Source organism: Balaenoptera physalus (genome assembly GCF_965194825.1).
Source record: "Balaenoptera physalus genome assembly, chromosome: 3".
Classification (NCBI taxonomy): Eukaryota; Metazoa; Chordata; class Mammalia; order Artiodactyla; family Balaenopteridae; genus Balaenoptera; species Balaenoptera physalus.
Window position 1 is genome coordinate 120,122,544 of NC_138890.1, and position 20,909 is coordinate 120,143,452.

The 20,909-nt window shown below is 43.6% G+C and overlaps 2 long non-coding RNA genes across 3 annotated transcripts in view; one reads left to right on the forward strand and one right to left on the reverse strand.

Annotated features, from left to right (window-relative positions):
• LOC309658615 overlaps positions 1-8,994 on the reverse strand; it is a 27,714-nt gene extending 18,720 nt beyond the window's left edge. The window contains exon 1 of one of the 2 annotated variants that reach the window (XR_014262320.1): positions 236-8,994. This is a non-coding gene — a long non-coding RNA (uncharacterized lncRNA). Of the gene's footprint in view, positions 1-231 lie in introns of both variants that reach the window. The other variant, XR_014262321.1, reaches the window with a different exon arrangement.
• On the forward strand, positions 8,989-20,468 carry LOC309658626. Its single transcript, XR_014262333.1, has 2 exons — positions 8,989-9,348; positions 20,412-20,468. It is a non-coding gene; the product is annotated as an uncharacterized lncRNA (long non-coding RNA).
• Positions 20,469-20,909: the final 441 nt, after the last annotated feature.

The window sequence follows — 20,909 nt, forward strand, 5'->3', positions numbered from 1 at the left end:
CTCCCCCGCCCTCCGGGACGGGAGGCCCGCGCTCCCGGGGCCCGCGGGTTCCCGCGTCCCGCCCGCGCCGCCGTGCGCCCAGCCTCGGTCGTCCCGGCGCTCGCACGGCCTCCGGGGCGCGCGGAGCCGAGGGCCCGCGGGGCGAGGGCGGCGGGCAGCAGGCGGCCTCGGCCTCCCCAGGGCCCGCGGGGCGCGGCCGGCTCCGAGCCGCCGCCACCTCGCTACACTTACTTGCCTTAAGCTCTTTATTAACTCCCCCGGAGCAGCGCGGCTGCGGCCGCGCCTCCTGCGCCCCGGTGGTCTGGCTCCTCCGCGCGGCGCACATGCTAAACAGATTAACATGCCTTGGCTGACCCACGCTTCGCAACCCGCGGATTGGGTTTCTGCAGCTCCATGTGGAAATTAACCTATCTGTACCCGTGGTCAGCTGCGCCCGGCCGCTCCCGCGCCGCCCGGGCAATCCAAACAAACCCGGGCCGCGGGCTCCCTTTGTTACTCTTGGCTCCCCTCCCCCCTTCCCGGCCAAATATTTATTGGAAAAGAGGTTCTCCTCTTTGGCCGAAGGTCGGGCACATTTCTGAGAGCTCTTTATTTGTAAATGATTTTTGGCAGGGCCAGGCACCCTTAGGAGGGGGTGGCAGGGAACCCGAACTCCATGACTGGAGGGTTTCTAGCGCTCCGCAGGCAGGGAGCTGTTTATGTTTGCACAGGGCACCCTAGTCCTGGTCATTAAAAATACATGCACTGTCTATATTTTGCTTTTATAACAGTCCCTCTGCTTTATACGGTTGTTTGCTTTGTTCTAGGGCAAGTTTATTCCCTCACCTCCCATCTTCGCCTCCCATTCACACCCAGTGAGCGAAGTGAGGCGATTCTTCTAGGCTTTCTTTCCTACTTAGAGGAACTGAAAAGTCAGACTCAGAGGCCCGTGGGTACCAACCAGCCTGAAGTTAAATCAAAGCGTAGCAGCGTCTGTCTCGAAACTGCTGCCTCTTCCATCAATTCGAGGGCACTGAGGATTACTAATGGACCCCTGGTTCACTTGTTAAGTATTACCCTCTTTTATCCTACTATTTTATAATTACGTATGCACAGTTTGGCTTTCGCTAGGTATAGACTGGAGATGTCTGTGTCATTTGGAAGGGGCTCTATAGTGAATACTCCTGCCAGGAAGATGGAGGTGGCTCTTCATATTCCTTTCCCTCTTGTTGGTCACGAAATGTCTCCATTGTCTGGGAACCACGAGTGGCTATTTTCTGGGACCGTTGCTACTCGTGATGCAGCTATGGTTGCCTTGTTCCATTAATCAGAACGAGCCCAGGCCATTTGAGGTTACCCGCTGTGCCATCATTCCTCACTGGCATCTAGCAACGTTCCATGACTTTGCTGGGGTGGTTTGGGCATGTCCTTGAGTGTTGTTTCTCAAGGCCTGTGGGAGCCATCCATCCCACTTGCATTCGTTTTCCAGTCAGCCCTCACTGCAGTGCCCTTCACTGTCTTGGCATCAATAAACTGTGTGAGACTCTTAGGTGGCGCAGATCAAACCGTGCAATGGTTGCATCCATGTGGCAGGGCCATAATGGCCCAATAGTCAGAAGATTGGGCACAGCTGCCCCTCAGCAGATCACTGTTTGCCAGCCCACTGAGTGACATGCTGACTCCGTTGATTCATTTTGTCCTTTCAAGTCGTGTGTTTCTTGGATGGACAGCACGTTCCTGAGGTAAAAAGCTTTCAGAGCTGCAAGCTTCCAGAAGAACAATCAGGAACCAACTGGCAGCATATTTCAGGGGTTTCAGTCTGACGCTGAGGAGATGAACTAGAATTGGCTCCGATAATATGCCCACAGTGAGGAACTCCACTGAAACTGAGCTATAAATAAATGTGCTGAGGATAAGGGGAAATCATGGTCCCCCACCCCAATAGGCATGGCCATGAGAAACCTGCTAACCGCTGAGCTTGAAAAGAGAAGAAATTAGGCTCAAGGTCCAAGGCAACACAAGGCATAAGTCAGTTAAGAGCTGGTGGTTCTTTTTTCTTCTGGTTATGGATAACGTCTCAGAATTCCTTCCAGCTCTGGAACTGTGGGTTTAATTAGAGAGCATTTCTCTGCATTTTTCACAAAGCAGCTGGCATCTTGATTTCTGGTAAACCTTTTCTTTTTTCTTCATCAGCACCTATACTCGATATTGTCCATATGGATCACGTGTGTGGGAACACACAAATTACAGCAACTTTTGTCTTTTGTCGTGAAGGGCTGACAGGGCAATAAACACATGCAGCCTCCCTCCTCCAGGAATTCCTCATCCTCCCTGTGTGGCTCTAGCCCTGTGGATAATATCATTACAGGACTAAACAAATAAACAGTCGATCCGAATCAACCGGGAGGCACTGGGGACTACACAGTTCCTCTCCAAAGATGATACAAGTAAATTTACACTCGTAGCTTGGATGTGCTCCAACTGCTATGAATAGCCGTTCAGTTCTGTCAGGCTGGGGAGGCGCTGGGGCACTGGGCTGACCCCCCAGCTCTGTCTTTGCTTCAATCAATGTGAGCTTTCAGCATTCTGTTTTCCTTACTATCCTCAACTGGGAACATCAAGGACCAGTAACGTTTTTTATGAACCCTGAGCTCAAAGAAGAACCTTTTACTACAAAGTTAACATATTAAACCCAATGACATGGACGAAAGGTTAACACACTTCTGCCAGCCCAGAGCTTCCCCTTCGAAGGTGATTTCCTGTGTTCAGGCTGTCGCCGCCATTGCCTCTGCCACAAGCCCTGTCTGAAAAGCACATGGATTCATAAGATGGGTACATGCCACATCAGCAACAGAACAGAAACTGACTGTAGTCAAGAGCCATAGCAAATACTTATTCTCATCCTTACCAACAAATTCATTAGTATCATTTTTTAATTGAAAAGAATCAGTTACAATGATAACATGAATACCGCACGTACTTCTCTTTTTCCAAGTTGAAAAATAAAGCTTTCTCTTCTCCCATCTTTATACATGTGTCAACAGTTCCTGGGATGTGCAGGCCTCTTCTTATGCCTGTTCTTGTGACTGGAGACTTTCTTTTTTAACCATTACTTTGCCTGAAACTATATGATAGTTCTGTGTGCATGTGTGTTTTTTAAGATGGAAAAGAAATACCCTAAAACATGAACAGTGGTGGTGGGATTACAGTTTTTAAAAATTTCTTTATATTTCTCTGCTTTTTCTCCTGTCACATTCCCCCAGTTTTGGCCCAAGAAGCGTATGTTATTTTTAGAGTCGGATAAAATTAGTATTTAACAAGGTTATTCTTAAACAATGTTGATCCTCTTGAGGTAAGCACTAATTTCAGTTCAGCATACTCAGTAAAGGCATGCAGTTACTGGCTTCTCTGGCTTATCTGTTCAAAACCTAGGGATCAGGCATTCAGAGGGTCTGCCTGCATTTATTCAGGGAGGTGGAGGTGGGCCAATGGAGGCAAAAAGCAAATAAAACGAGAAAAAAGTAAAACACACACCCACATGAATAAGACAGAGTTACTTTCAACAGGTGCTTTCTGGTATTTATGACCCATTCTGGACCTGATAGAAAACAACTCCATCTTCTTTCAGTGTCCAGGGGCCTCTGCAGGTGAGCCCAGGCTGGGGCAGCATCTGTTTTTACATCTTAAACTGCAAAGTTTCTGGGTGAACACAGAGCCATGGGACAGCGTCTGGGAACAACAAGAGGTTCGCCAGACTCTGAGGGCAGCGGAGGGATATGGGGCCCCAGGTGAGAGCAGCCTCCCACAGCTTCTCTGAGGTCACTGTCCTAGAGAAAACAAGCAGAGAGGCAGAGCAATGAGGAGTGGTGAGGGAAACAAGCCCAGACCTGAGTGTTCAGTGATTTGGGTTCCATGTGCATCTCTGCCATGGAATGGCCGTTGAGAGCCTGGGAAAGTTCCTGAACATTCTCTGGGCGTGAGCTCCCTTCTTTCAAAATGAAAAGGCTGGTCTGCTGACCTCAGGTCAGTGTCTGAGTCAGCTCCTGTTTCAGAGTGTGAGGACTCCTGCTTCATGGACACGTGGTTGGAGAGCTCTAATGAGTAGACTTGTCCAGTTGTGAAGAAGGAACTTTTCCTGAGAGAAAGGCCCTAAAGTGCCCCCGAAGTGGGTGGCGCAGATAATCGGAGTCACGAAGCTCGTTATCACAATCCCAGCAACTTGAGGGAAGTATGGCCCTCAGATCTCAAATAGGGATTAAGTGGGAAGACTTTGGGTTCCTCTGATCATTTGTATGAGGCAAAGTTTTAAATTTTCACCCAAGAGACATTACGTTGAGCCCCAGCATGTGCCGGGTACTATGCTGGGCAAGGAGGCAACAGGAAGAACAGACTCTACCCTCTGCTCTTAGTGGGTGCTCAGGGACCCCACCCCCCACCAACCCCCCACAAGCGCCTGATTGAGGAGACTAGTGACTTCTGATTAGTCTTTAGAAACTCCAGTTTGGTAGGGAAGAGCCAGGCTCCTGGAGGTTAGAAAGCAAGCTGTGGCCTGAGGACACCTGGCAAAGATCGGCAGGGAGCAGGGAAGGAGGGTGTTTCTGACATTGCCCTAGTCCTTCCACTGTTGTCGACGTTGACTCTGAATTCTCTCTATACCCTGAAAACCTAGTGACTATTATAATGTTGCCTATATTTTCTTTTGGTTTCCCATCATATTCAGCTAAGTCATTTTTTTTTTAACATCTTTATTGGAGTATAATTGCCTTACAATGGTGTGTTAGTTTCTGCTGTATAACAAAATGAATCAGCTATACGTATACATATATCCCCATATCTCCTCCCTCTTGCGTCTCCCTCCCACCCTCCTTATCCCACCCCTCTAGGTGGTCCCAAAGCACCGAGCTGATCTCCCTGTGCTATGCGGCTGCTTCCCAGCTAAGTCATTTTTGAATGCCAGCCTGTCAAGAAAGGGAATTTACTTGTGCCCACGCTGAATTTAAGGGAGAAACTGGGTATTCCGGGGAGCCAGTCATGGCAAAGGCAGTTGGAATCAAAGTGTGATACTTCCAGGAGACAATGCAACTCTGGAAATATCTCAGGTTTGATAATAGCAATGGAAAATAAGATTCACTTGGACAGTCATTTCTTTCGCCTGGAGAAATCTCCTTCCAGAAAATCTCTCAGTTTACACTATGTTTAATAATCTGCATTTTTAATCAGCCCCTCCCGAAGCTGAACTGGGGCAGATGGTCCTCAGATCACACTTTGAGAACTGATGGGATGGATGACTGAATGGAATGGATTCCTAGGGGATTCATTGAGCTTTCTTTTCCTGGTACACAAAGATATTTTGTTTTATTTCATTTAAACACAGAAGAGATTATTATATATTTATTTAGGGGAATGTACCAGGTTGAAATAGCGTTCCCCTCAAATTCACGACCTTCCAAATCAGCCGGCACCTTCTAGCCTTTATAGCCAGAACTGTGAGAAAAAAAATGTCTGTTGTTTAAGCCACGCAGTTTATCCTATTTTGTTATAGCAGGCCAGGCAGATTAATAAAACTGGTCCTTGTAAGGATAGGAGGAGAGACACAGGGAGAAGGCCATGTGACAATGGAGGCAGAGATTGGAGTGATGCAGCCACAAGCCAAGGAATGCCAAGGATTGCCAGCAACCACCAGAAGCAAGAGGAAAGGGAGGAGCCTCCACAGAGAATGGCCCACTGACACCTTGATTTTGGACTCCTAGCCTCCAAAGCTGTGAGAAAATAAATTCCCATTGTTTGAAGTCACGCTTTGTTACGGCAGCCCTAGGAGACTAATACTGTGGTTTAGATATAATCCTTCCGTTAGACAGAGAAGTAGATGAGCTCTCAATATAGGCATTTAGGGGACTTCCCTGGTGGTGCAGTGGTTAAGAATCCGCCTACCAATGCAGGGAACACGGGTTCGAGCCCTAGTCCGGGAAGATCCCACATGCCGCGGAGCAACTAAGCCTGTGTGCCACAACTACTGAGCCTGAGCTCTAGAGCCCACGAGCCACAACTACTGAGCCCATGTGCTACAACTGCGGAAGCCCATGCTCTGCCATTACTGAAGGCCTCGCGCCTAGAGCCCATGCTCTGCAACAAGAGAAGCCACCTCAATGAGAAGCCCGCGCACCACAATGAAGAGTAGCCGCTGCTCACCGCAACTAGAGAGAGCCCATGTGCAGTATCAAAGACCCAACGCAGCCAAAAAATAAATTAATTAAATAAACAAATTTATTTAAAAAAATGTGTAGGCATTTATTGTTTTCTACTTGTTTGCTCATATTTTGAAGGATATTGGTATTCAAATATTTGGAATTGTCATGAACTAGACAGTGGTTTATCAGTGTTTATAACATCTTTGCCTTAAATTGTCCCCTAAAACAGAATATATATGATCTTGAATATTTGAGACAAATGGGTTTTTGATGTTTTTAAATAAGATTAAAGAAAAAGAGTAAATGTACTTGTTTTTGATAATAAGCAGAACACCCCAAACTTTCATAATAGAAAATAAATTCATTTTGAGGTTGGGTTGTCAGTCATGAGTAGATGTGAAGTAATCACTTTCTCTTCTTAAAATTCTGGAAGTTAATTTCAAGAATAAATCTGATTTTCCATCTATTTGAAGTGATGGTAAAATTTTGTACAGTGAGTTTGTCTACCTGAATGAGACTTCAGCAACTTCAACCTAGCAGAAAAACTCATGCAAGAAATCAAACTTATTTCCCTTTAAGACATGTTAAGAGAATCTTCCCCTTTTTTGGTAGTTGCTTTGTAATTGTAAAATTATTTGAGTAGATTTTACTTCTCAACGCTGACAGTTCCTTGTGTTTTGTGGTTGGCACTTTAGTGAACCTAACATCTGACAAACCATTGATTTGCTAGCATTTAACTTGCAATCTCCGACTTCTCAGGGAGGTGCTGTATTATGGTGTAACATGATAGAGAAGGGGCAAAGAACTTGGATTGTTGCTGGCATATCAGTTCTTTCCATTAATAAAACACTCAACTGAGTCATTTTCTCTGGCCACTTTTCCATTGTAAAAAAACTTAAATCAAAGAACATGACTGCTTTTATTGGCAAAGCAGTAGATAAATCAGAGATGTAAAAATGCAAAAAGAAGGCTTCAGTACAAGCACTATGCAGAGTGGACTCGCTGGGTGAAAGGTTTATTCTGTCAATTTTCCTCTTGAGACACTTAGGTTTAAGGAAATGTTTGCACTGTTCTAGAGAAAAAGTTGGCTGTGTGTTTTTCTTTTGTGTTTAGGCCACTCTGGAAGTAATTCCTTTGGGCACAATTATCTAACATATGGTGATTTAGAAAAAGTCCAAAGCAGAGGTCATTTGAATGTTTTAGACAGGAAAGAAGAAAAATCCATCTTGGAGAATAAAATGAAGTCAGGAAGGACTTATGGTCAAAGGAACTTGAAAAAAGTGAGATAGACTTCAGGTAAAAAATACAACTCACATTTTTTGTTTTTGCTTTTTTGTTGTTGTTTGATTTTTGCATGAGAATTGTGCCTGTGGAGTTGACCAAAAAACTTTGACAACAGAGCATTTTGGTGCTGGACAAGGCACAGAGGAGTTGAAGGCCAGCTTTCACCCAGTGTGTGTGACCTGTTCAGCCCCACAGGGCCCTGTGTGTAGACGGGCCCTGCCCTTGCCTTAATGCTCTACTGTTATCCTCTTGAAATTCGAAATAATTTTAGAACTTTACCCCCTATATTTTAATTTTACATTGGGACCTGCAAATTATGTAGCTAGTTCTGCAATAGATGGTCTATTCTAAACCTCTCATTTTTTTTTTTTTTTTTTTTTTTTTAGATGAGAAAATAAGGCTCAGAAAGGATAAATGACTTGCCTGGTGGAGCCAGGAATAGAACCAGTTTCTCTGGGTCAGAACTGCAAAACGAATTCACATTCTAAGTGTCTAAACAAAGAGAAATGTTTTCACCCTCATATTGAAAAGAAGCTTCTTCATGCACCATAAATGAGCCAAGAAAAACACTGAAAGAATCCAAAAGAAAGAAAGCTCTGGACCCTATTGGGACGCAAATAAGGAAGACCTCACATTGATTTTTCCCAACTCACTTTGAAAAAAACACTGGCTGCCATATTCATTTCCCTCACTTCAGCATCAAACTTTCAGATCCTCTGAAGTCAGGGTATCCTGGCACACACTCGACGTCTTCTAACCCGGAGAGCCAGGTTGTCAGTACATCTAAGCAGCCAAATCCCTACTCTTCTGCTGTGGAAGCTGACGGGCCTGCTCTATGCACCTCATCGCTGCTGCTGTCCCAGCGAAAACTGATGATTAGTTTTAATAATGAGGCACTTTTCTTATTGCATGGTCAGGAAGCTAATTAAGATCGTCTAACATCAACCAAGTAACAAACCGCACTGCAAATCAGAATTGAACACATGCAGTGGTGGGCCACTGCCTAAGGCTTCCAAAAGGGCTTTTCCAGAGGAAACCAGCCTGGGCAGTATCCTCACTCAAATGGGAAATGTCCTGTAATTGTGATGCTCTGTATCTTTAGCTGACATAGCTATCAGAATTCATAATTTCAGTGGATTCTGATGAAGCGAGCTATATATTAAAGAGTTGGTTTTTAACTTTCTTTTAAGATTGGAACAAAAGAGTTGCTTTTAAGCACCATCCCCCAATCAACTCCCTATAACGTTCTGTTGATAAATGACATTTATGGAAATAAAAACGTAGGTTTGTAACTCTGCCCAGAGGTTGTCAACTGGAATTCTGTCGGACCAGAATAGCCAAAGGAATTCTCAAAACACATTTTCCCCGCATGAGAAACATCCTACTTCAAATTCTCTTGGCGTAAGTCAGAGATGAATATATAGACTGGCATCCATCACCTGATCCACAGAGAAAAAGACGTGTGAAAAAGCCAAATTTGATACCAGGCTGAAGGAACCAGATGAGAATGAGCTCTCTTTCTGATGCAATGCTTACTTCCTATGTTTTGAAGAGGTGTCAAGGATTTTACTGGCAAAGGGGAGCCAAATGTATAGAAAATATGGTTCAAGCTCTTTTATAAAAGAAACATTCCCAACTTTCTCAAGTGTCTGGTGAGGGTGTGGAAGGGTGAGTCAGCAGATATTTTCCATGTGCAGGTCAAATATAGAGGAGGGAGGTGTGGAAATACAAGAAAAGATTTGCCTTGGCAGGATTTTTACATCATAACATCTTAGAGCTGAAAGACCTTCTATTCTTCCACTCACATTTTATAGATGAGAAAACTGAGGTCTGGGGAGATTGTGAATTAATTACCTGCGGTCCAAGGGCAGTCTTCTTCACAAGGCGTGCAGCCTGGGTAAGCTCTAAGTTTGGGGAGGTTCTGGGGAGAGGAGTTTGGTCTGTGTTAAACTCTGAGGCATAGCGATGTTAACTCCTGTTGCCTTGGTGGCCAGAAGCGCGTATCTTGGGGCTGCACTTCTGAGCTGCTTGGGATTTTGAGTGCAGCAGCTGCTACGGAGAACTCATACAACACCTTTCTCAAATCACTCCACACCAAGACCACAATGGTAGACAGCAAAGGGGAAAGAAAGAAAGAGAGCCGATGGCCCTGGGCCACTTTGAAAGTCTGGGTTGCCATACCACAGAAACAATAGCAGTGGTGTTATAATAATTGAGGTCCAGACCCACTACCTCCGTAGAGTTCTGCTTCTGACAGTTGGAGGTCTTTTCTGACCTCAGAAAACTCGAGCCTCTTAATCTGACCGCGTTTGGATGAACAGCTCAGAGGGAGAGGCTGAAGCAGTACATAATCAAGCAACAATTACAGTCATATGTATGTGGAATCAGCTTCTAGGAGGTGGCTGTCACAGAGGAGGGCACTGTCACATACGAGAATCTGGGGGGACAAATGAATCCCCTCCCAATAACACAGTAGTCGTAGTAATTGCTGTTTTACCAAGGGTCGTGCTTTCATTTAGCTGGTTTAGAAATAAAGATAATGATGTTAGTTATAAAAGTACTACAGCCTCTGGACCTGGTTGGTCTATAGATACATAACCTTTTTTTTTTAGAAGTGTTATTTTTATTTTTTATTTTTATAAAATTTATTTTATTTGTATTTATTTTTGGCTGTGTTGGGTCTTTGTTGCTGTGTGCGGGCTTTCTCTAGTTGAGGTGAGCGGGGGCTACTCTTCGTTGCTTTTTTGTTTCTTTAATTAATTAATTAATTAAGGCTGCGTTGGGTCTTCATTGCTGCGTGTGTGCTTTCTCTAGCTGGGGCAAGCAGGGGCTCTAGGTGCTCGGGCTTCTGTAGTTGTGGCTCTCGGGCTCTAGAGCACAGGCTCAGTAGTTGTGGCCCACGGGCTTAGTTGCTCTGCAGCACGTGGCATACTTTTAAAAATAGTGCTAAGTAACCTAGAAAAGTCTCCCCGCTGGCCTCTGTCTCATACCCTTCATTTAGCAGTTCAGTTTCAGTCTTTTCCAATTTGTCTTAATTCTGACAACCTGTTTGGCTTACCACCACCTTATTTATTCCTGATTTTTAGCCTGTTTTTCTCATTCAAGCCTAGTGTACTGATGCCCGAAATCCCTTCAAATCCATAGCTATAAAAGGTGCCTCAGTTCTTCTTCCTCTGAATCCAAATGCTCACTAATTTCAGTGGATTTAGCCCAGGATAAGGTGAGCACAGCACTGTGTCTTTAATTAGGCACTTTTCAAATCTCCCGTGGTATGTACAGTTTGGATTACTAAATAATGCCAAAAGCGTTTCATGTGAGGGGGGTGTGAAGATTAAGAAGTCACGGTTTCTAAATCGCTTTAAAAGTCTCGATATGCAAGGTCTTTTGCAAACATATGTCCTTTAGTAACAGACATTGCCTCAGCCCACAGAATAAATTCTGTTTGGGGAAAATGTCTTGTCCAGCTAAGCCTGGAGAGGGTGAACATGCTGCAGTAACCCTACACTGTGACAGCATAGGCTGCTGCAATCCATCCATCCATCCATTCATTCAGAGACACTCATTAGATATTTATCATGTGTCAGGAGCTCTGCTAGGCCCTGCAGATTTAAAAAAATCACCTTCAAATTGCTCACATACCAGTATGTGCATATGTGTGTGTTTGAGGGGGTTGAATAGTACACAAACAATTACATGTCGAACGCCACTTAAGGAGGAAGCAAAGTGCTAGGAGGGTTTAGAAGAAGGAAAGTTCACAGCTAACTGGAGGATTCAGTAAGGCCTTACGAAAGAGGTGATCTTTGGATGAAGCTTGAAGGGGAAGCAGAATTCTGTTTAACACATTTTTAAATTTTGGAATAAATTTAGATATACAGAAAGTTTCAAAAATATTAGAGTGTTCCCACACGTTTCTCATTCAGTTTCCCCCCTCCTTAACATCTTACATTTCCACAGAACACTTGTTAAAACTAAGACCAACATCGATGAATTACTACTAACTATACCCCACACATTGGAGGATGTTACCAGTTTTCCTATTAATGTCCTCTTTCTGTTTCAGGATCTGTTTCAGGGAACCACGTTGTATTTGGTTGTCATGGCTCCTCAGCTTTCTCTGGTCTATGACAGTTTTTCTGTCTTTGCTTGTCTTCATGACCTTGATAGTCTTGAGGAGTACTGGCCACATATCCTGTAGCATGTCCCCCAATCTGGGTTTATGTGATGTTTTTCTCATGGTTAGACTAGACTTAAGGGTTTGGGAGGAGACCACAGAGAAGTGCCCTTGTTACCACGTCATGTCAGGGGGTACCTGATAGCCACATGACATCACAGCCAAGAAGGAGAATTTTAGTGAGGGAACTTGACCCACAGGTGGAAAGGGTATGTGTGAGCAAGGTGTGTTTGTGAATTCCTGATTAGTCCAGGTGGGCTGACAGGTCGAATACTCACAAGGGAGCAGAGGGAGATAAGGTATGCGTTGATATAACAATTTTAAGTTGTTAAAAGATTTTGCGGAAACTAACTTTTTCAAAACTTAGCACTTTGTGGAAAAATGATTGGGTGGATATTATAGCCCCCAATAACATTAAAAGGTGAGAAAACCGAGGCCCAAGCAGTTAAGAGGATTGCTGAAGGTTGCACCAACAGTGATGGAGGCAGGCCTTAGACACCGCTCTCCTGATTCCCATCTTGGGCCCCTTGGAAAGGCCCGTGGAGCAACTGTTGGGGGTGATGGAATAGCGGACGTGAGTCTGATGAATCTGTTAAGGCTGCCGCCACCCTCACTTCCTCTGTCCCAAGTGCTCATCAAAATTCTGCTCACAAAAGCTGCGCAGAGCAAAGTCAACTCTTTTTTCTGAAGAAAGGAAAGCTCTGCCATGCAGGTCTGAGGAAGTTTTCTTCTGTGCTGCTACCTCACTTAGTGTTTGCCGCGGTATCCATGCAGAAAGCGAGTATGCCACCGAGGCTCTAAGGGTGGAGGGTCTGCCACACGTGCCTACTAGCAAATGTTCATTCGTGCCTTCCGTGGGCAATCGAGGATACACGAAGGACACAACTCTTTCGGCAACTGGAAGTTAACCATTGGTCTTCGTTGACCCAGGTACAGATTGAGGGGAGAATGCAAAAGATCAGAGGAGCTTCTCTTCCCTTCTTTCCCAGTGAACTCTGGAACTGGTCCTTTACTGTGTCAGAAAACGAGCCAAAGTTGGCTAATCGGGAAGTTCCCTTATCCCACCCTTTTTAGATTAAACATTTACTTGTTTATTTCATAAACATATAGCATGTACTCACTGTGAGTCTGGGTTTGTTAGGCAACAGGAAGGTAAGATAAACAATATCAATAAGGTTTCTCGTTTTCAAGAAGGTCACCAGCAGGGAAAGTAGAAAAAAATTTAGTGGGAGAGAGTGATTAACTGCCTGGGCTTCATAGAAGAGGTGATGCTGGAGCTGGGTCTTGTAGGACAATAAGGGTTGGGAAAAAGCACATGCAAAAGCATGGAGGAGAGCAACAACATTGCACGTCTGGGGAAGTGGGAGTCATTTGGTATTGCTGGAGCATAACATGGGGTGTTGGGAACACAGCTTCTGCTCCAGGCTGCCATCCGGAGCCATCCTCTGGGGGTGGAGGTGCAAAGACCTCCGTAAAAGCGTCCTCTAGCGTTCTACCTTCTACGATGCCGTCCTTTAGACAGCCAGGCACTGGGATCTTCAGGATTTTGCCTGACTTCCCATTATTGCAACTTGATCTTGGAAGTACATAGCCATAATGCCTAATCCCTTAAAATGTGTTGAAAGCATAACAGCATTTGGTCTGTGATCAGCAACAGACTCTCTTGCAACTAATTTTTATGCAGCTCAAGATTGGGTGGAAACATCCCACTGTACTTAATGCAGGGTTTCTGTTAAAAATGCAGGGTTTGGGGTGGGGAAAAAAGATTATCTGTTGATCTTTGCTATTCACTTGTTCACAGAGCTCTGTCATTATACTGTGTCACATGGCTCCCTTATAGTTTCCAAAGCCATTAAATGCTAAAGAAAACAGGATTTTTCCAGCTCTGATCTCATTATATGTACAAATTCCAAGAGCAGCCTCCCAGAAAATAAAAGTTTTTATACAACAGAGTGGATGTGTTCATGAAAGATATATTGTTTATTTTCTTGGCACAGATTTAACTCTAAAATAAGATTACTTAATTGAAGAAAACATTTCCTGACATGCTGAGAAGCAACATTTGAACCAAATCTCCTCTCTCTTAGATTAAGTCTAGGGTGGATGTGTTCTAGGCTATTTAATCCATGTGAATCTCAAACAAAATCATTTTAACTACTGAGGCATTTAGTTGGTAAGGCAAAATGTAACTCAATACGGCAGGCGACAGCTTGTAATCAATTATGATTTTTTAGTTGGGGAAGTTCCTGGGGTTTGTCATTACAGTAGTAGTTTATTTATTTATTGGCACAAAAATTTTCTTAAATCTGGAAGCATTCAATTCAATTTTTCATTGCACGGGCTGCTTCTGGCTTTGGTTTGCAGGGTAACTCAGCTCATTTTTAGTGGTTCTGTTTGCTATTTTTAAGACTTTGGGGTCAGCACCATAGTGTATAATATTATATATTAGATATTACACTACAGCTATATCTAACATGATATATATTCTATAATATTTATTATGTAGCATATATATAACATTATATATTATATATTAATATATAATGTTATCTATTAATATTATCTATTATACATTATAATATTCACACTATTAAAACTAGTCTGTATATGTGTGGTAGAGGCAGCTAGTTGTTCACCAAAATGCCTTTTCCCTCTGGGCACATGGCTGCTCACTAGAACAGATTTCCCAGACTTTCTTGGAGTTGGGGAAGGCCATGTGATGAAATTCTCATCTGCAGAATGTGCACAGAAGTGCTGCATGCCACTTCCAGGGACAAGCCTTCCATGTGGAATATACCTCCTTCGTACCCTCTTGGCTCTTCCTGCTGGTTGGAATTTGGATGTGGACACTCAGCTTTGACCAGCTGGATAAAGACAATGCCCTAGGATGGTGGTACAATACAGTGAAAGGAACTCGGGTCCTTGAATGTTCGTATGGAGCAGAGCTGTGCTGCCCACCTGGATTGCTCACCTTTGAACTGTTGCATGTGACAGAAATAAAGTCCCCTATTCTTTAAGCCATTGCATCAGTCAGGGTTTATTCGGAGAAGCAAAAGCACAAGGAAATACAATATGATAAGGAATCTGTCACAGAGATTTTATCTTAAGCAATTGTGGGAGCTGGAGAAGCAGTTTCTATTGAGCTGGCTTTGTGACTGATGCTAGAAATCAAAAAGTCTGCAGGGCAGATAGTGGGGAAGGAAGGTGAGTGCAAAGCAGGGTAGAGCAAGGATAAAGTGGAACCAGTAAGCACCCGCTGGCATTTTGGCTGCTTCTGACCTCGATGGTATGAGCATCTGCAGGAGAAGCTGATGTCCTTCATCATGGACCTAACACACACCTGGCCCAGGAGCTGGAGAAGCTGAAGGCAGATCCAGGAGAAGGTGGAGTAGCTGCAGGCCTGGCTCCCACATCACACCATCAGGGTGACCCAGGAGATCAACAACAGCAGCTGCTGCTTCTCTTCCGCCCTCCAAATCTCACATGAGAATCTCTCTTGTGACACTTTCTAACTGGAAACATACAGGGAGTAAAATTCTGGGAAATAGAATTCAGCCTAGCTATGTTGACACATTACAAAGCCACCACAGTCAACCCTTGTCAGCTTACACTATACATGGTTGCTTAAGCCATATTTTATCTCTAAAACCATAATAAAGTCACGCTTCAGCCAGATGGGATGCAACCATCACACATACAACCAAAAACACAGTATCCCTTTCCCCAAAAGAGGATACAAGGTCTGTTTTTTGATTTTGGATGTTGTTAATTTTTCTTCTAGATGATTCACAATCCCTGTTCTTTGAATATTGATATATAAAGCTAATTACTATATAAAACATTTTAGGTTAGGTGATACGGGGATGGGGGGGGAAGAAAACAAAAATTGTTGGTTAATATATATATAAACATAAATATCAAAATGATGAAGCAACACTCAAACTCTCATTTATGCAATGGTCACATGATCATTGCTGGTATACAGCATTACTTTCTTCTACCACCCATTCCCTTTACCCTAAGCAAGCACTTCAGCTGCTTATGGTTCCTTGCCTGGTGGGAGGACTCAGACATTCGTTCCTGAAGGGTCTGGGTCATTTGTGATCCTGCCTGAACTGGGTTGTTGTAGTTTTCCATTGATTTTAATCCTAGGAAACGGGAATAGTAAGAGGTGGCCCAGAAGATCTCCTGTACTCCAAATATATTGTTCCTTAGCCCTGTTGTGTAGTAATCCCAATTACCCCATGATTATCAGGGTCAATCCCCAGAGCCAGTACCCGACCCTCTTCTCTGCTCATTGATTCACTGTCATGAAGAGCACATAGTGTGCAGGTGGCAGTCTCAGCTTCCAGTTCGGTGGAATCATTGCTGTGTCCCTTGGTGGAAGCATTTTCCACCTTTAGCTCCTTTTGAAGCTAAAATTCTTAAACCAGCAGAGCCCAGTTGCAGGGATGGGAGTAAAAAATGTTGCTAGTGAATCACTAGGGGTAATAGTGATAAGAGTCAACCCCATTTCCTCCCCTTGATTCCCACACTCATGAGTCCAGGCTATAGGAGAAAAATCACCATATATTGGACATCAGTTTGAAGCATATACTGTAATCTGGAGGACATTGCCCCAGCCCTGCAGGGCAGGTGTCACCTAGCTGGCACCCAAATGAGTCTTCAAAAGGCTATTCCACTATTACATCAAGTCAGCTGCTTTAAGATGATGGGGAGCATGATAAGACTAGTGAATTTCACGGGCGTGGGCCCATTATTGCAACTTCATTTACCATGAAATGAATTCTTCGGTCAGAAACAATGCTGTTTAGAATACCATGATAGTGCATAAGGCATTCTGTAAGTCCACGGATAATAGTTTAGGTAGAAACATGGCAGACAAGGAAGGCAAGAAGTGAAAGTATCCATTCCAGTAAGGACAAAGTGCTGCCCCTTTCATTATGGAAATAATCCAATATAATCAACTTGTCACCAAATATCTGGCTAATCTCCCTGGGGAATGTGCCATATTAGGAATGCAAAAGCTATGGGGAGTTTGGGCACTCAGCAGTCGTTGTAGCCACATCAGCCTTGGTGACTGGAAGTCCATGTTGCTGAGTCTACGCATAACCTTTATCCCTTCCTCCCTACCATGGCCACTTTGTTCATGAGCCCATTGTGCAAAGCCAAGAGTAGATAGAGAAGATACTGACTGATGTCCACAGAAGGGCCTTCCTCTCCACCTGAGGTCACCTTTCTGTAAGCATTCACAAGAGACACAAATATCTCACACTCCGTGCCCATTCAGAAAATTCTATCCACACATCGTTTCTTCATATTTCCTTGTCACCGATTTTCAATCATGTTCCTTCCAATTCCCTGACCATTCAGTCACACCATTAGTCGTAGCCCATGAATCACTGTGGTCATACCTCTGTCCATCTCTCCTTCCAGCTATAGCAGGTGGTACACACTGAGTTGCTAACCTAAGAGAGCTAACTTTGGCTTCTTCCAAAGGATTCTACCACACTCCTGGGAAACTCTTAGCAAAAAATGGTTTCCAACTTACCTTGGCTCACAAACACTGATCCTTGAATACCACAGCGCTTACATATGCACTCTAACACAGAGTCTTACACGTGGTAGGCAGGCGCTCCATCAATATTTGTGCAATGGTTGGATAGCCTTGACCATGCTACTGCTGAGGTTGTTAGAAAGTAGCCAAATGCAGAACAAGTTCATGCATCTGCCCAGCAGCTGAGATTGCATAGCGCATGACCACTTATAGCCAACAAGTCTGTATTGATCAGCTACTATGTACCCAGTTACTATTCCACAGTAATCTTTTTATACCAATTGTTGAGCTAGGTTAATTTTACGGGCACATGACATCAATTACATAAAATTACATTTATTTTTCGTTCAGGTTAAGCACATTTGTATATCTGGGCCTGGAGTCATAACTACTGCCTCAGAAGTGCTCAAAGGGGAAAAAAGGAATTTATTGTGTCCTACTTATTATCTATCTAGATCCCTGAAGTGATGCACTCTTCAGCTCTGGGAGGTTAAGGCCCATTTCTGACGTTGGTCTTGTTCAACACTCTCAAACTTTCTTTGGTGTCTGGCACATGATAGAGCTGTATAAATAATCGTTGAGAGAATGAATGAGTTGTTCACCAAGATCATGTCAGAAACTTTCTGAGATGCCCAAGGAGCTGAACTCTGGGCCCAGAGGGAGTATAGTGTAGTGAAAAAAAAAAAAAAAAAAAGCACTGGGCCAGGGTCAGGACAGCTGAGTTCCAGCTTTACCTTTGCTACTGCCTGGCTGTGTGACCTTGAACAAGGCACATATCCTTTCTGGGCCTTGTTTTTGGTCCGAGGACATTTGAGAGTTTCCGAAAGTGTTTTGCTTAACAGCAACAACAAACACTGCACAGTGCTCCAAAAACTGTATGTGGATGCCTTTGGGGACACACATTCTCTGGTTTGCTGCAGTTGCCACCCATTCTTATCCCCTCTGTGCATTTTTACTCCCAGTCTGGCCCCTGGAGCCATCTGAGTTTGTAAATTTTGAACACAATAGACCCCTGCTCTGACAATCTCTGAGTTCTTGCCACTGGAGTCTAAGTGCCCTAAGGGCAGGACTTTGAGCCTGTTTTGTTCACCACTGAATGCCCAACCCTAGAAGGGTGTCTGGAGCCTGATAGATGTTTTAACAAGCGTTTGATGAATGAGTGAATGCATGTGTGAGAATGAAGCAGACCCAGGTAGAAAAGGAGCTGGGGGACCATATCAGGAGATGTCTCCCTCCAATTTGGATAAGTTTGTTTTGCTTTGATGGAGTAGGAGGGTCTCTGGTCTTCTGTAGCTCCTAAGCTTGTCTGGGAGGTCTCAGGTTGAGTACGACTAAGAGAAATAACATTTCTGCAAAAAGCATCCAACGTCAAATAATACAAGTTGGTTTAAATATTAACTGGCCCTGTTTGGGAGCTTTCCTAAGAAAATTGGCCACTTTGTGCATCTTTGTTGCTGTGGGCACTGACAGGAGCCCTGTTCTGGATGCCTCGGCCTGAGCTTCTTGCCTGTATCCTGACCAGGTCAATGCTGTCTTACTGCTGGGTCCAGCTGAAGAACTTCCTGTGAGCTTCCTACTGTGTGTTTCGAAAAATTCCTTTATGAGACTACAACCGCACAGCACGGCTGTTAACACTCAATAAGACTTTTTTTTTCCGGTATGTTAAACTTTAACATCAGATTATAATACACATCAGCAGAATATTCCACACAGGTCTTCCTTGCTAAGCAGAAGTGAGTCCCCTAATTCATCAGCTTTGGGGAGAGTAAAAACCTGGCTCACTCTCACAGCACCTGGGGAGAAACTCTAGTATAACAACTTCCAGTCCTTCAGAAACAGCCCTGGCAGTTAGAAGATTAAAATATCTCACAGACAAAAGAAGTTAGAGGCTTGAGATTTAAAGAAACCGTTTAAAATTAGAAATGAATCCTGAATTACTCCTAAGCATGTATGCTATTTTCTTACATTTTCCTTGCTCTGATAATTTGTAGTACACATCTTCAATTTGTGAGTTAAAAATGTAAATAACTTGACAAATGTTGTCTGACAAATCCAGACTAGTACTTGTTTGGATTCATGAAGAAAAAAAACCTGTGTTCAAACCCCACAGAGAGAGGACAGAGCAAAAAAAATTCTTCTGGTCTCATAATTGAAGACGGCAACATTGACCATGGCCTGGAAACTGAAGGTCTCAGTCTGTGCTCCAGACACCCTTGGTGGGGTAACATTTCATTTCTAACTTGGACACAAAGGTGGCACCTACTCTGGGCTGACAGAGCTGGGGATGAGCAATCCTCTCTGAGAGTAGGTGGTGGAGGCCACCAGCAGAACATTTCTCTGCAAACACAGAGGAAACCCCCTTTTCCCCTACGCTGTAGGTTTTCACTGGAAATATCCCAGCCAGAGTTTTTTGATTTCACTTGTCATTTGTAGATGAATCAGCCTAGATGCTTTCACTCTGCACTGCCTGCCCATCAGGGCACAAAGTTAGAGATGTCTTGGGAAGATACACATGCAGAAGAATCTGGCCCACAGATTCAAAGGCTCCGCCTTTGCAAATTAGACCCCAAGATAGCACAGTGCTGTGTCATGTCCTCACAAAGGAACAGCAACTTTGAGGTTTATTCATGCAGCTCTGGCTTATACTGTGTATGTTATGATCCGTATCTAACCACCTAATTAAAAAAAATAAGGATGTGAAAATTCATTTTAACAGAGAGGGAGAATAGTTCAGTAGATTTGAAATTTAGAACAAAAGTGATCAACTGAAATCATTCCAACCATATAGCATCACATGGTAGCCTTGAGAAGGACAATGGGAGAAATTAGAGGTTGGTTTATAGAAATGATCCTGCAAAACTCTTTACTAGTTTATACAGATCTAAACTATAACATGGGTAGTCAAAGAATAGTAACTTTATCTTTTTCTTTAGTACATTGTAAAAAAAAAAATTGTTCTTCATTATCATAATCATCTTCACCATCTCCAAAACCAACAAATGTCATTCAAACCTAATTATTGTATTTTAAGTGTTCCTAGTATCAGACCGAATTTACAGCCCAAAGAAGATAGCAGTGACACAGATGCCTATGCAAAATACACACAGATTAATTACCTAAAATCTACATGGAGAGAAAATCCATTTTCAGAGATAGGTAGTCATAAGACTGTCAAATCTGGTAAAATTCTTAAGGCGAGTCCCTTTTTAAATTCATTTTATATTTCCCATAGCAATCAGCACAATGCCTTGCACAAAACTGGTGTCAGGAAGCTTCTGTGAAGAAGACAGGATTGCCAAATTTGTTTGGAAAATGGCATAAAGTTTACCTCTGAAGTTTACCTTCAAAACGTCTTAAAGAAAATGTAAGTTTTTATTCTGGCTCTCTTTTAATGTATTCTCGCTAAACTTTCCTCTTTAAAAGAAGGAAAAAAAGTCCTCCCTCAATTTACCCCAAGTCCTTCCTCTCAAACCGGGATCCTCCCATGGTTCACTCTGCTCCTCCCACTTCCTGGAAAGGCTTATTTCCTTGGGGAAGCTTTTCAGTAGCTGCCTCCTCACAGGAGAAGCAGAAACAAGTCTGGAACGTCCATCCTTGGAGCCCTCACCACGTTGTCGTCTGGACTGTTTTATGTCTGACTTGTATTGTCTGGGTATCTCAAACTGGAAAACTTCACAGGGACTGTGCTTTTGAGTGAACTGTGTTGAACAGCTGAAATTAGTTGAAAATG